Consider the following 13,573-nt stretch of genomic DNA (forward strand, 5'->3'; position numbering starts at 1 on the left):
AATGAAAAATATCATGGTCAACAATAACACAAATGAGCAAACTAAAAGAGCAAGTTCATGCTTTTCTGTTCTAAACATAACATTTTAGATGTTATGTTTACTCAAATGTCAGAAAGGGGAATGAAAAAGGAGGAACCTCTTACCTAGTGGTACCCAATTCAGTATGCACAACACAAGGGGAGTCAACAATTCACATTTCCTAAAACAGATGTTCATGCATCTCATGCTCCTTCCTCTGTCACTGCAGGCAAATTCTTTATTAGGTTCTAGTAAAAAAAATTCTCTGAGTGTATGCAACATTTTCAAAGGGGGAATAAAAACTGTATCACTCTCTTCTCAGTTCTCGTTTTAAGCCTTCTTACATTTTGCAATAATGCTTCTTCCTATATAGATATGTATTTCCTCTTGTCTTTTATCAATTTAAATAGAGCAGAATTTGATACGACTTTCTCCAAGAGCCAGCAAATAAAATATATATATATAAAACATTTAGAAAATGCAGTGTATCAGTGATTCTTTATTGTATCTTCTCCAATGAATACTTCCTGAAAGTTAGGCAACTCACTTGTAAGAAAACAACCATCCTCTAACAACATGAACTTCCTCCTCAAGGGTCCTGGAGAAGATGACAATCTATTGCTTTGTGGAACAGACTCCAAACCATGAAATATGCACAATCTGGAGGAAAAGAGTTAAATAAAGCTGCTAAAATTCAGCAGCATTGCAAGCTATTCCAAACTATACTTACTATAACCTACACTGGGTGTCCTCTGCATAAGCACCAGTGTGACTTTGTGGACTGCTGAGACTCAGTCTGTTGCAACTGGCATAAGTTGCCACAGGCGAGTAATCACAAGAAACTGACCTTGGCAAAAGCACATTTTACACTTCACTGCTGTTCAACTGTGTTAAACTAAAGAGAGAGCAAGCGAGCACAAGGGGAACAGGGAGGGAGAAGGAACAAAGGGGGATGAATAGAAAGCATAAAAGTGATTGCAGCCATTTTCAGCTTTACCTGAATTTAGGACTCTGAGGCACATCACTTCAAGTGCACAGTGCAGCCTAGGGTTTCAGATGGATTCAGGGCTGGAGATGGTGAGGGGAAGGGATTAAGTCCTAAATTAGGAAATAACATCTCCAAACACCTCTCAAGAAGGAAAGAAAAAGATAAAGGTGACAATCACAACTTCACACTTACCACCACCAGGTTACTCACTGAAAGAGGGTTTTTAAGTTGTTTCTTCCCCGTTTGGCTACACCACTTAAAAATACATTTTAGAATCAGCTGCAATAAAGACTACAGGTAATCCTCAAGACATGCAGCAAAATAATTTAGTCCTGATTGAAAAGTTTCAACACAACCTTGACTGCAGTGGCTCTCTCAAGGGCCCCACAGCAGGTAGCAGGAACTAGCATGGTAGAATTGTTGTGTCCTCTCGTAACCATCTTCTGAGTTTCCTTCAGTTTGGATCAGTTATGTGCCCACCATATCTTTTTCTTATTTTCTGCATTCCACTTTTTCCTATTGATTACATCTCCAAAGCAGCAATCCTGGCAGAGCAAGGTGGCATAGGATTCCCTGGCTAGCACTAGCCCCACATCCTGCCCAAACTTCACAGCCAGTTGAACACAAAGGTCAGCCAGTGGGTATTCTGCATTTCTAGGATATTCAGTGGCTGAAGCAAAACACACAGAAGTTTTGGAGGAGTTAAAAAAAAAAAGTTAAAACAAACAAAAAAAAACAACATTCACTCTCCAATTATGAAAAGCACAAGGTAAACAAATCTTGACAAAATGAGAGTGTACACATTTTATATCTCAGTTACTCTGCCACTCAGTGACTTAAGGATCAGAACCCTTTAAAAAAGTCCAACTGTATGCAGGTTCCCTTCCAAAACCTGAAGGCTGCTTCTCTCCTACATAGACAGTTTTTCCATGCTTCATCTGTTCTCATAATTAACTCAAAACCCCTACTACAAAATTCAGCTTTCGTTCCTCTCACACATCCAAACCTTTTACATATCTGTGAGAATCCAGTCTCCTATTCCAAGCTCTGCTCTTCTCCACTTTAGTCCTCCACATGTCATATTACTACAGGATGAAGAACAATGAGATCTGATGTGTGCTTTTTTTTTTTCCCCCACACAGCCATGTTACCTCAAACCACTCCCACCCGTGTGAGAGTCACCATGGTTTAATGACCTCTGCTGTCACTGGGTGGAGAGATGCAAGACTTAGCCCTGACAGCAGATGGCCCGTTCACACACACTGATGTTCAGCAATTCAACAGTGATATGATCAGCCTATAAATTTAAAGAAACAGCAAGTCCATGAAGCATAGCTTAAAATTCCAAGGGATTCAGGTACTGAAGTCTGAACTTCAGATCTGGGTCAAAAAGGTGTCAGCTGTGGATCTGCAGAATGTTAGTCATCTCATCAGATTGTAGCTTTCACAAATAAATGATGTTTGAAAGGCCCACAGGCACTCTTTGTGACAGCAGGCCACAACTGTGCCAAAAGGGGCTGGACGGACCAAACTGCTCACTTCGTCTGCGTGGTTTCTAAGTAAACTTAGCAGGGTCTAGGCTGGGAGCACACTGATATCTGTCATATTTTGCTGACTGTGCACTTCAGCACAAAGTTTAATTATTCAACTTCATACTGTCTTAGTGCTAAAATAGCTGAGGAAGACAAAAAATAAAATCAGGGAGACTGCTCTAGTTCTGCTGCAATTATGGCCACCATTTGGGCTCAGCTATGATATGGTCACCATTTCCCATAAAGAAGCATAGCAAAACAAACAGAAAGAAAGTAAGTACCTGAAAGGTTCTCAGGAAGACTGAATATTCATGTTCATCTGACTCAAAGTAAGCATATCATCATATTATACAAAAGCACTCTCAGCTGAAAGCAGGAATTTGGTGTCTTTTATTTCTTTCATGCATATCCTAAACAGGTTACTGAACTGTTCTTTCCCTCTTTGCAGCTGCCTCTCAAGCTCTGACACTACACCACTTGTTACTCAGTGCCAACTGATTTAACAATTCAGTGTCTAGGGGGCTCGTTTTCAAGATTTATTTTTTGTAGGTAAAACAGTAATATTAACTGGGTCTTCCACATCCCAGGCAAATAATTACTGATACACTGACTACTCTGAGCAAATCACTTCCTCATGTCTTTCACCTGAGAGATTTCCCTGAGATCCATATATTTCCACAGAATATCCCAGGACTCATAAATCAAAATCTTCCACTATCTAAAATTAGTAGTAAGGTTTAGTTACAATTATGTATATGAACAACTACCATCAAAACATGCATATGTATGACTGCAAGAAAATACATATCAAAAAGATCACATCGTGATAAGGCAGAAAAGTTATGAGATCAATGCGACTACAGTGCACCCCTACTACAAAAGATTGGTTTGTCTGAATTGTATTTACCTTTCTAAAACCGTTTCAGAAAGAAAAGTCTTGTGTAGTTTAAACTCACCCAAAGTAACATAGCGATATCCTTGATGTCCAGGGAGTCAGGAGATTCTTCCTCTTCCTTCTGGTTGTGAATACTGAGTGTGACCTACAGGAAAAAGTGAAAAACACGGATGGTAGACAATCCTTCTTGTTCTCAGTGGGTCAGCATTTTCAAAATTGCTACAGAACACTGCGCTGACTTCAGAAGATCGATCACTACTGGAGTTCCTGAAAGATTTCAAATCAGACTTGTGTTCTTTCTTAAATATCTCTACAGAACGGGTTCATTTTTCCCTTTGAGATCACTGCCTTAATTACAAAGATATTTAAGCGACAGGCCTGACGCTCTTCTTTACACAGAACTATAACATACCATTTGCACTTTCTGCCATTAATTTAAATTTATTGTCAGGGCACTTGTAACTTTCAGAACTCACATTTCCTTAAGATTGCTAAACTAAAAGGAAGGTTATGTTTTCTGTGCTGTCAAGTGCTTTTAATACATTCTACAAAACCAGCAGCGACATAACTAAAACCCATGGAAAACACAGAATTACCCTTCCTCCCATTCAAAACTTCATTTAATAAATAGTTATTGGCGCTTAGGTTCAGCACTCAATAACTCCGAATAAAGATGTCTGAAGTCTAAAAACAGCTGTGGAAATTTCAGCAAACTTTATCTTCTGCAGCCAACTCTGGGATTTCCGTGTTTCTAAGGGACTTCACTTTTTCTTGACAGCACTCTGAACATGCAGCTTTGCAGATATTTACGCTGTATAAAGCCACCTCGATCCTTCTAGCTCTTTCAGTAACAGCAAGCAAATTCGCAAAAGCTTTGCCTCAGATTTCACAGGCATGTGTGTGCCTCTCTCAGTACCCAGGCCGCCTTGCCAATATGTAGGATTAAACTTTTTCCAAGGTTGAATAAGCCACCATCTGTCTATCTTGTGTGGTGCTGTGCGCCATCCGGGAGACTTGTCCCTCAGAGCATGTTTCTACCATATGTCACTCCTGAGTGATCAGCTATGCCAAGACATTTGGGAAAAAATGACTAAGTCTAGCTGGAAAACCCGTTCAGAATTCCAGAGGAGGTCTGCCAAGGCTGTATTTGCAAATAACTCTGCATCCACCAGTATGCAGGTATTGTATGCAGTAACGAATAAACTTTACCTGAGCTGACAGAATGATCCGCATGATGGAACGGCCCTCTACTGTCTAGAATTCACAGACTTCCTAATAAGCCAAGAGGCTCAGCTATGATGTGTCTTTAGGAAAAACACAAGGAATTTTTACGGAAGAACTGTAATTTCTATCACAACTAAGGTAAGCAGGAAGGGAAGAAAACAGGCGCAGTGTATTTCAAGAAAGACTATTTGGTCTTTACAACAAATTACCAACTTCTTTCAAAATAATCAACTAAAATACCTAAGGCAACTGAACATAAGTTCTTCCTAATACACAACAGCATCTGAAATACTTGTCTGCATGCAAAGTAAACCTAAACTGAATTTTAAACCAATGATTAATCATGGTTCACACAATTAGAATTTGGCTAATAAAAATATGACTCTATCCAATTTCAGATTTAAAGAACTGCTTTATGTTCCAATTCCCCAATTATTAAATTAAAGACCAAGCCAGCATTGTTCTTATGGCCAGCTCAAGGCTGCTCATTTACATAACTGACTTTCAAGGGCACTTCATTATGCAGCAATTAATATCAACAGAGAATCGACCAGATCTGCTGCTTAACTTTAAGGAAGATGTTCCTGAGAACACTGAAAGAAGACAGAAACTAATAAGTAGCGATGACAGCCTCCCTCAGTGAGTTCAGCATGGGAAAGGAAATCTGTTCCTGCATACAACAGCAGAAGTATTAAATACCAGTAGACAGGCTATGGGAATCATTACATTTAGTGAAAAAAAAAACCAAGACAAGGAGTGATAGGAAACACAGCAAAGGATATTCATGGAAGTATGAGAGTCCCTTGCCAGTGTTTTTCATTCAGAGTCTGGATGATCAGTATTCTGCCACTCTTTGGGTTATGCACCCATGCACGGGTCCATCGCCCCATGGGTAGGAATGTCATTTCTGCGTGTCTCTGAGGAACTCAGAGGGGACTGCAGATGGAGACCGAGACAGGAAAACTATCAATAGTTGCCAATTGGGAAAATTCTCCCTCTGGAAAAGCATTTGCACTGTGAAGCTGGTAAGGATGCTTTGGATCCAGCTTAATCAGGATGAGTCCCCAGTGTTTAATAATACAACTCTGCATTCTGCTTCGCACATGTGGTGAAGTTCACCACACGCTGTTGTTCTCAGAAACTTATTTTTAGGAAACTTTCCTACGCTCCTGGAATTCATAAGCTTGGGAATCAAACAATCACATGAAGAAGCATTCCTTCATGAATAAAATCACTCTGCGGAACAACTAAATAACTATTACACAAATGCAAAACTTAACCAAAACATCTGTTGCTAAACCTAAGAGCAGGACAAGTAAAAGGCAGACAGTGAGGTCTATTTCCACAGGAAGCCTCATTTAGAGGAGAAGACTGAGGAGAAAGTGTTTACAGACAACAAAGGCTCTCTGAAAACGAGTTCTATATTCTCTGAGCCACCATCTGCAGGGTATTTTCAATTTTCCCACATTCATTCAGCAAAGTTCATTCCCCAGCAGAGGCTTTGGGCACTAATTGGCAAGAGGTTTGTTTTGGGGACTTTTTTTCCCACTGACCAAGACATAAAGAAAATAGTGTGGTGGGAAGCTATTGAATGTCACTAACAAGCCCAGAGGAGCCAGTCCTCTACAAAAAAGTCAACTCCGTGGGTACAGTGGTACATCAACAAAAAAGAGGTTGTTGCTCAAAATGCTAATGCAATATTAAAGTAAAGCACAGTCCCTCTTTTCATCAGTAATCACTATTCGTAAATTTCCAACAAAAAAAAAAATCCTACTTGTGATATAAAAATCAACTTGAGGCTTTTTTGCACTTAAAGATGCAAAAAGAGGAACAGAGGTAATAATAAAAAAAAAAGCTGCTTTTCCAAAGCAAAGAGAGAAAGCAATTTTCCTCACGCATCGTTCCTCATCTTCGTTTCCCCCTCCTCCACACCAAACCCAAGAAAATCTGCCATTGCTTTAGGTCAAAGGAAAAACAGGCCCAGCTGCCGTAAGCCAAACAATGTACAGGTTTGCTATCTCCCCTGCTGTTTTGGCTCGGGCTCTTCAGACTGGAAAATTCAGAAGCACGATCTCCCAAGCTCTATAAATGCCAGAACCATCTAAGAGGAAAATAGGACAAGGCCACCCCCAGGCAAGTTTGTACTAAAATCTGCTGGCTGCAAGGCAAAAATACAGTAAACATCACATAGGGACAGTCTGCGCCTTGGAAAGTATTCCATGTGAACAGTACAGCTTCCAAAGGAAGGCTGAGCTGGAGCGGCTTCTGGAGAGCAGAACGCAATGTTTTAAGATCTGAGTGAGGAGCTAGCGAGCTAATGGCACGCTCAACAAATTGTGTGACACACAAAATGCTTCCGACATTAATCCAAGGAAGAAACGCAAAAGCAACGTTCAGCGTTCTCTGTGGCAAACTAACAGATGCGGCATCCAAGAACCGTTCTGCAGTTCGCTGAAGAAACATCGTTTTTATCTGACAATTGATTTCATGGAACAAAAGAAGTAATAATAAGCAATTAAACAGTCGATATTTTCTTGTCTTTTGGGGAAGAATATTTCAGTTACATTTTCACAGTCCTTGAGAGATGAACTTTGCAGCTGACTACTGTATGTTTTAATGTGCTCTGCACTGACTCAACCTAGAAAAACAAGCCAAAAACACAAGTTGAAACATCCTTTTTCCTGTGTAGCTCCAATTTGCAGTAGCAAGAAGCTAAACAACATGCTCTCCTCCAGATGGCTGAAATAAAAAGAACACTCTTTCTGATTAATTAGGAAACAAATGAATCTGCTGTTAGCACAACAAGTTACCATCAGGAAACCTGGGCTCCCACTAAACTTTGGTATTTGCGCTTGCCCTGCAGCTGTGTTCAGAACCTTCCCAAGAGTGGGCTCTCACTTCAGAAGAGAAACATTACACACAAGTCCACCAAAATACCACACCAAATACTGCACATCTGAAAACGATTTGGGCCCATCCCTGGAGGTGCTCAAGGCCAGGTTGGATGGGGCCCTGGGCAGCTGAGCTGCTGGGTGGCAGCACGGCCCACAGCATGGGGGGGGCTGGGTGGGCTCTGAGGTCTCTTCCAACCCAAACCATTTTGTGATTCTTTCTATGGACAAACCACTCTGCAAGTCAATCTATGAAGAGAGAAGTTTCCTAGAAGAGAGTGCCCACTGGAATAAAAGTGACTGAAGGCCTCATTGCTCTGAGAGGAAACACCAGTGGCAGAGCTGCTGTGTGAAAGAACTTAGGTAAGGTTCAGTGAGCAACAGGCACTGATGCATGTATGTTCCAGCTTTCCAGCTGGTCCAGGAAACCAAAATCCCCAGGCTAGACAAAGCACAAAGAGCAAGGATGTGACAGCCTGAGCAAGAAGCCAGGCCATGGTCCTTGGCAGGCAGCTATGGATGACAGTTAACATTTTAAGTGCAGAAACTGCAGATGGAGGAGTTAAAAAAAAAAAAAAGCACAAAGCACATAAAAGCAAGCACAAAACTGGCACCTGCTGCATATTACAATACATGTTGCTACCAACATGACTCACCTCTGGAAGAAGCTCACCCAGCTGAGGGAATTACAGGGAGCTGCAGCAAAACATTTCCACTTTCTCAATATTCCTCTGCTTTCAGTGGAAGACATGCAGCTTCACCAACACATGGCTTAAGCCCCACAACTAGGAAAGGTACACTCAGAAAAACAAGCCATACTGTTAGGATGAAGATGCTGAGGCAGAGAGCTCCTAGCTTTCTATGAACCAACAATTGTTTTTATGCCCCAAATCTAGGACCTGATACTTCAGCAGCAGTGTTTAAAGGAAGACCACTCGAGAAGAAGCTGGCAATTTGCTGGAAAGGAAGAAGCCATGTCTGGGGCTATGGTACAATCTCACCGCTGCCTTTAATGAGCAGATGCACGCTTAAGGAGGGCACAGAGCCTCAGCGAGGATTCAGCAAAACCACACCATTAGAAATCAGAGTACTTCTATGTGCATAGCTGATGTTTTCAAACATGCTGAGAGTTATTTCTTAGGGACAAAGGGAATGGTAGAGACAATTACTAGACACTAAATCCATGACTGGTTTTTAAAATCCAGCTAAAGGCACTGCATCCTCTGAAGTAATTGAGGAAGCAGAGCAGCTAAAGAAAAAATAAAACTGATTCTTCACACATTAAAAGAAAGGATTATAATAATTCTATACTACAGTGAATTCATTTCATACAGCCAAGTGAGCTAATATCACTCTTCCTTATAGGCCTGTGACAGTTACCTGCGGCAGGAAATAACAGACAACAAAAAACTACAGAAGACCAGAGAAAACACGTTTCAAAGTGCACATATGCATTATATAGCGCATATAATTACAGGAAAAAAAAGTTGATTTTTCTTTTTGGAGCATACAGTGTCAGAAAGTAAACTTCCAGCAAACCCAATATTGCTTTGCACACCATATCAACAAGATCCATCTCTCTTTGTATGGGAACAACCACACCTGTCCACCCTCTCACTCACAATAACACGGACCTCAAGAATACTTCAATGTCTCCTCTTCCCAGGATAAAGAGCCACAACTTACTTTGTGATAAGCCTTTCTGCATCTCTTACAACTGCTGCTTTCTCCAAATTTTTCCCAGCCTAACGTATCATTTCTGGGCTGAGGAGGCAGGAACTGCACGTTACTCAAGATTCTGGGGAGCAGTGAATTTATACAGCAGCAATATTGATAATGTCTGTTTTATTCTGTTCCTTTATTAGTAATGCCTAACATGTGATTTGTTTTTCTCATCAGTGCAGAGCACTGAGTTGGTTTTACACTGCTGTTTATCAAAAACCTCATAACTGACTCATGAATGCTAACAGTCAGCTCAAAGCTCATCACTTTTCAGTGGAACTGCAGTTATTTTCCTCCCTGTAGATCACTTCCCATTTATGTACATTAAATTTTACCTGCCATTTACCATTCTACTGTCTGGCCACATTGTCTTGTCAGGCATTCCTCCAATTTTTTATGGCTCACGCCAACATTACTATCATGAACAAGTAAATATCATCATCAAAGTACCTCTCTTCACCGATAAGCCCCTTTCCCCTTTAGATGTTGAGTACACCAACCAGTCCAACCATACTGTGACCTGCTGGAATGGACCATTTATTTCATCCTTATTATTCCCACTTTCAAACAACGTATTAGTCCATAGCGTGACCCTCCTTCATGCACAGCTTACCTTCCTTACATTACAGAATACTGTCAAAAACCTCTGAATAGCTTCCAGATCTTCCTATCCACTTGCACGTTCACCCCTCTCAAAAGGCTTCACCAAGTTTGGAAGTTGTCACTTCCCTTCGTAACAGAAAAGCTGACTCCTCCTGCAGCAAATAATCTGCAGGGAATAAAGCAATATAATTTTACAGTGTGTTTGTTGTTGTTGTTTGGTTTTTGGTTGTTTTTAAAAAGATCCACAGGCATTTCCTCAGTTTAAAGCCAACTAGTCAGGGAATGCAAAGTACCACTAAACTCTCCCTTTCTGTAGAGCTTCATGTAAGACTTAAGAAAGGCACAGTAACAACAACTTCTCTTGTAACTTTTCCATGAAGACAATACCCTCATCATTTTTATAACAGTCTTTGACCTCAGGAATAAAAAGTAAGGACACAAGAAAACTACTGCAGTTTGGCACGTGCGTGGGACTGCTGGCAACTGCAGAGCACCAGAACACTTTTTGACTGGCTTCTTGTGCCTGCCTAAGTTTCTACTATTCTTCACCGAATTAACAGACTCATTTCCATCCCCACATTGGCTCATCTTTGCTGATCATTAAGTTATTGGCACAGTGAACCGTGTCCTTGTGACCTCCCATCCTGTCTGTCTCCTGCTGGCACATCATTGAGAGCGTGGGTATTCCCACCTGAATGCTAAAAAGATCTGACTTGCATAGAGTTGAGATTCATTTCAGATTTAATCTGAAAACTGCAAGGACTCCTTACATATAAGTACCCCACTCATTCATGCACCTGTAAGACCCTCAGCACCTTTAATACTATGCCTTTCAGGCTCATTGTACCGAGCTCGTTCACATTCACTGGCACGTGGCCTGGAGCTCTGCAGAGCACAGACAATCACCAGCATCCTCTATTTACATTACATCTCACACCGGACAACTGATTTTCCAACAAGCTGATAGACCAAGGAAGCAACATTACCAAAAAATTCAACAAAAGATGGCATCGTCATTACAACCTCTCTTTATTTGAGCCTAGTTAGTTAGTTTCATTAGATGGAGAAGCAGAGAGTTCTGCAGACAGTTTTGCTTAGTTTCCACGTGTGCTGCCAAATTTCCACACTGCGGAACCAATTTTAAACAGAAATAAGTGTCTCCTTCCCATCCTCTGTTCCTCCATGTCATTCTTATAAAGGATATGGAAGAAAAGTTGAATGAAAGGAACTACTCACTGCGGAGGGGGGGAATATAAATGCTATTTTTTTCTTTTTTTCTTTGTTTCTTTTTTTTTCAACTTGCCAAAAACTCTGGATCACTTTGATCCATAATTCTTCCTTTCTTACAGCTATGGAAAGTTTTTACTCTCTTTAAACTGAGGGCTGCCAGAAATGACTTTGTCATAAATTGGTATTCACAGTTATTTTTATGGAACTTTTCTCAGTAACTTTCAGCTCAAGCAGCTCTCATGAAAATATTTCCAAACCATCAACCTGGCTAAATATTTCCAGTGAAGCAAAGTAATCCCCAGTTCCTAAATACAACTCTACTTTTTCTTTTTTTTTTTTTTTTAAACTTGACTTTATCCTTCAGAAAACTAATACAGCTTTAAAAACAGGAAAGAGAAAAAGGGGATAGGAGACAAAAATCTGAGTACTTCAAGCAGTGTCTGGTGTCTCTGGATTATAGAAGATGCAGAACTGAAAATGGACATGAGGTATAGGCCATAATTTCCCAGAAGTATTAATAGCAAATTACATTTAAAAAAAAAAAAAATCTGCTGTTTGAAATAGCATTGTACCTGACCCTGGCCTTGTAGAAAGCTCTCAAACGGATCCGGCCATTGTTAGCCTATGCTCATAGCCAGAGTTTCCACACTATGATAAAGGATCCCCAAAGAGAAAAAGAAAATCTGATGGGCTTTGTATTAACATTTTGTTTAGTTTTTTTCAGGGCAGAAGTGCAAAAAAGTCATTTATTACAATCCTTTCTGTATCTGTCATATGTTGCATGTTTTATGTAACTATCACACATTTGGCAAACTATTCCTACCTACCCATATGGTAGAGAAAAGCTCAAACTGTGGAAGAAAAATCTTCCCTCACAAAGTAAATTTCCTTTTTAACAGGAGCTGTCAATTGCACTGAAGTCTTCACACTCTCCCTAACCACCAGGACAAATATTCCACATCATCCCAAATTCATATTCCCTGGGAAGCAGAACTATCAGACCCATATTTTATGGAAGGTAATAATGTAAGCCTTGAGGGAAGAAAAAAGAAAAAAAAAAAAGAATCACTTCTCCAAGAACTGGGCAAAAAAAATAAAAGGCAGCGGGGGAACAGATGCTGAGAAGAGCTCAGAAGAGTCCAAGCACAGGAGAACAGGAGAGGTTGTTCCAGGCAAGCAGAAAGGACCAGCCTCCCTGGCCTGGGACTTGAGGGACAAATCTGCAGAGTATCAAAGCTTTCACCTGAAACATATCTATATCGTTTAAAAAATGTTTCCCAATATAAGCAATTACTAGTTCAATACCTTACATAAATGTCAAACTGTTTCGTATCTCAGCAAATACAAGCCACAAGCAGTCACAACACCACCTCTACATCAGATCTTTAGGAGGTTGATTAACGAGACTGGGAAGAAACTACCCCTTACCTCAAATATCAGGAGTCAGTGTGGGGTTTTCAAGCCCACCTGGACCAGTTGCTTTATCTGTAGGACTGTCAAGTCAACAATTCCTGTTGACTTTGTTTGAAAGCTACTTCATCAGCCTTTTGACCTCCTGAGTTGCTACAAAATTCCCTGCAAATCAAATGTATACTTTACAGCTGTGATACATCTGAGTTAAGAACTCAAGAATACCCAGCATGGCAGTGTTTCTGAAAGGGAACATCAAGAGCCAGAGTTAAGTGCATAATAAAAAGATTGTAATATGACTTTTCAGTGCACCTGCCAAAATTTGTGGAAAGTCCACCCCCAAAATTAGTACAGAGAAGAGATTTAAAAAATAAAAACATACAGCATTTGGTTGCTGATCTACAAGATTAATCCAACATGGAAGCACGATAGAATAAAGGTGAAACGGCTCAGAGTATGATGCACTAGAATGCCGCAGAACATAGGAAACTTGTCCTGACTGAATGGGTTCCAGACAAATTCTTTCCAATGCCTTCCTCAGCCAAGGCAAAGAAAATGGGAGCAAATAGCTATTCCATGGCATTGGTCCACTTGAACACAACTGCAGAACTAGATCTGAAGTTGATGGCAGAAGAACACTTCAGTGAACAGAAAGGAACAAAGATGAATCATTTGTCAAGTAAAAGGGACTGTAACAGACTCTTCCCACAAAGTTCTGCCCTTCTGTTATTTCTACAACCGTATCACAGCTCTGTATATCGACTTCTAGAAACCAAAACAAGCTGGATGACCTCACAGAAAGCAAGCCTTTTTTTTTGTTGTTTTTTTGCAGTGCCAACTGATGCCATATTAAGAAGGCAGCACAGGTTTTATACAAATAATGTAAATATTTCTAGAAATTGTTTCAAAAACCTCATAATAGCCAGCAGAAATGGCAGTTGGGCTTCTATGCCTGAAAGTCATGGAAACTAACAGTGAGTTCCAGGAAGTATCTCAAAGATACTGAGTTTTTCAGAGTCCTTTTTCGTCCCATTGCTTTACAAGCAAATGCACAAACAGC

General features: G+C 40.4%; 1 protein-coding gene across 1 annotated transcript in view; it reads right to left on the reverse strand.

Moving 5' to 3' along the window:
* LDLRAD4 (low density lipoprotein receptor class A domain containing 4) overlaps positions 1-13,573 on the reverse strand; it is a 262,875-nt gene that overhangs the window by 217,830 nt on the left and 31,472 nt on the right. The window contains exon 2 of the mRNA XM_031589000.2: positions 3,495-3,578. The gene's annotated coding sequence lies outside the window, so the exon portion shown is untranslated. The remainder of the gene's footprint in view (positions 1-3,494; positions 3,579-13,573) is intronic.

Source organism: Phasianus colchicus, chromosome 3 (genome assembly GCF_987193195.1).
Source record: "Phasianus colchicus chromosome 3, bPhaCol1.hap1.1, whole genome shotgun sequence".
NCBI classification, from domain to species: Eukaryota; Metazoa; Chordata; class Aves; order Galliformes; family Phasianidae; genus Phasianus; species Phasianus colchicus.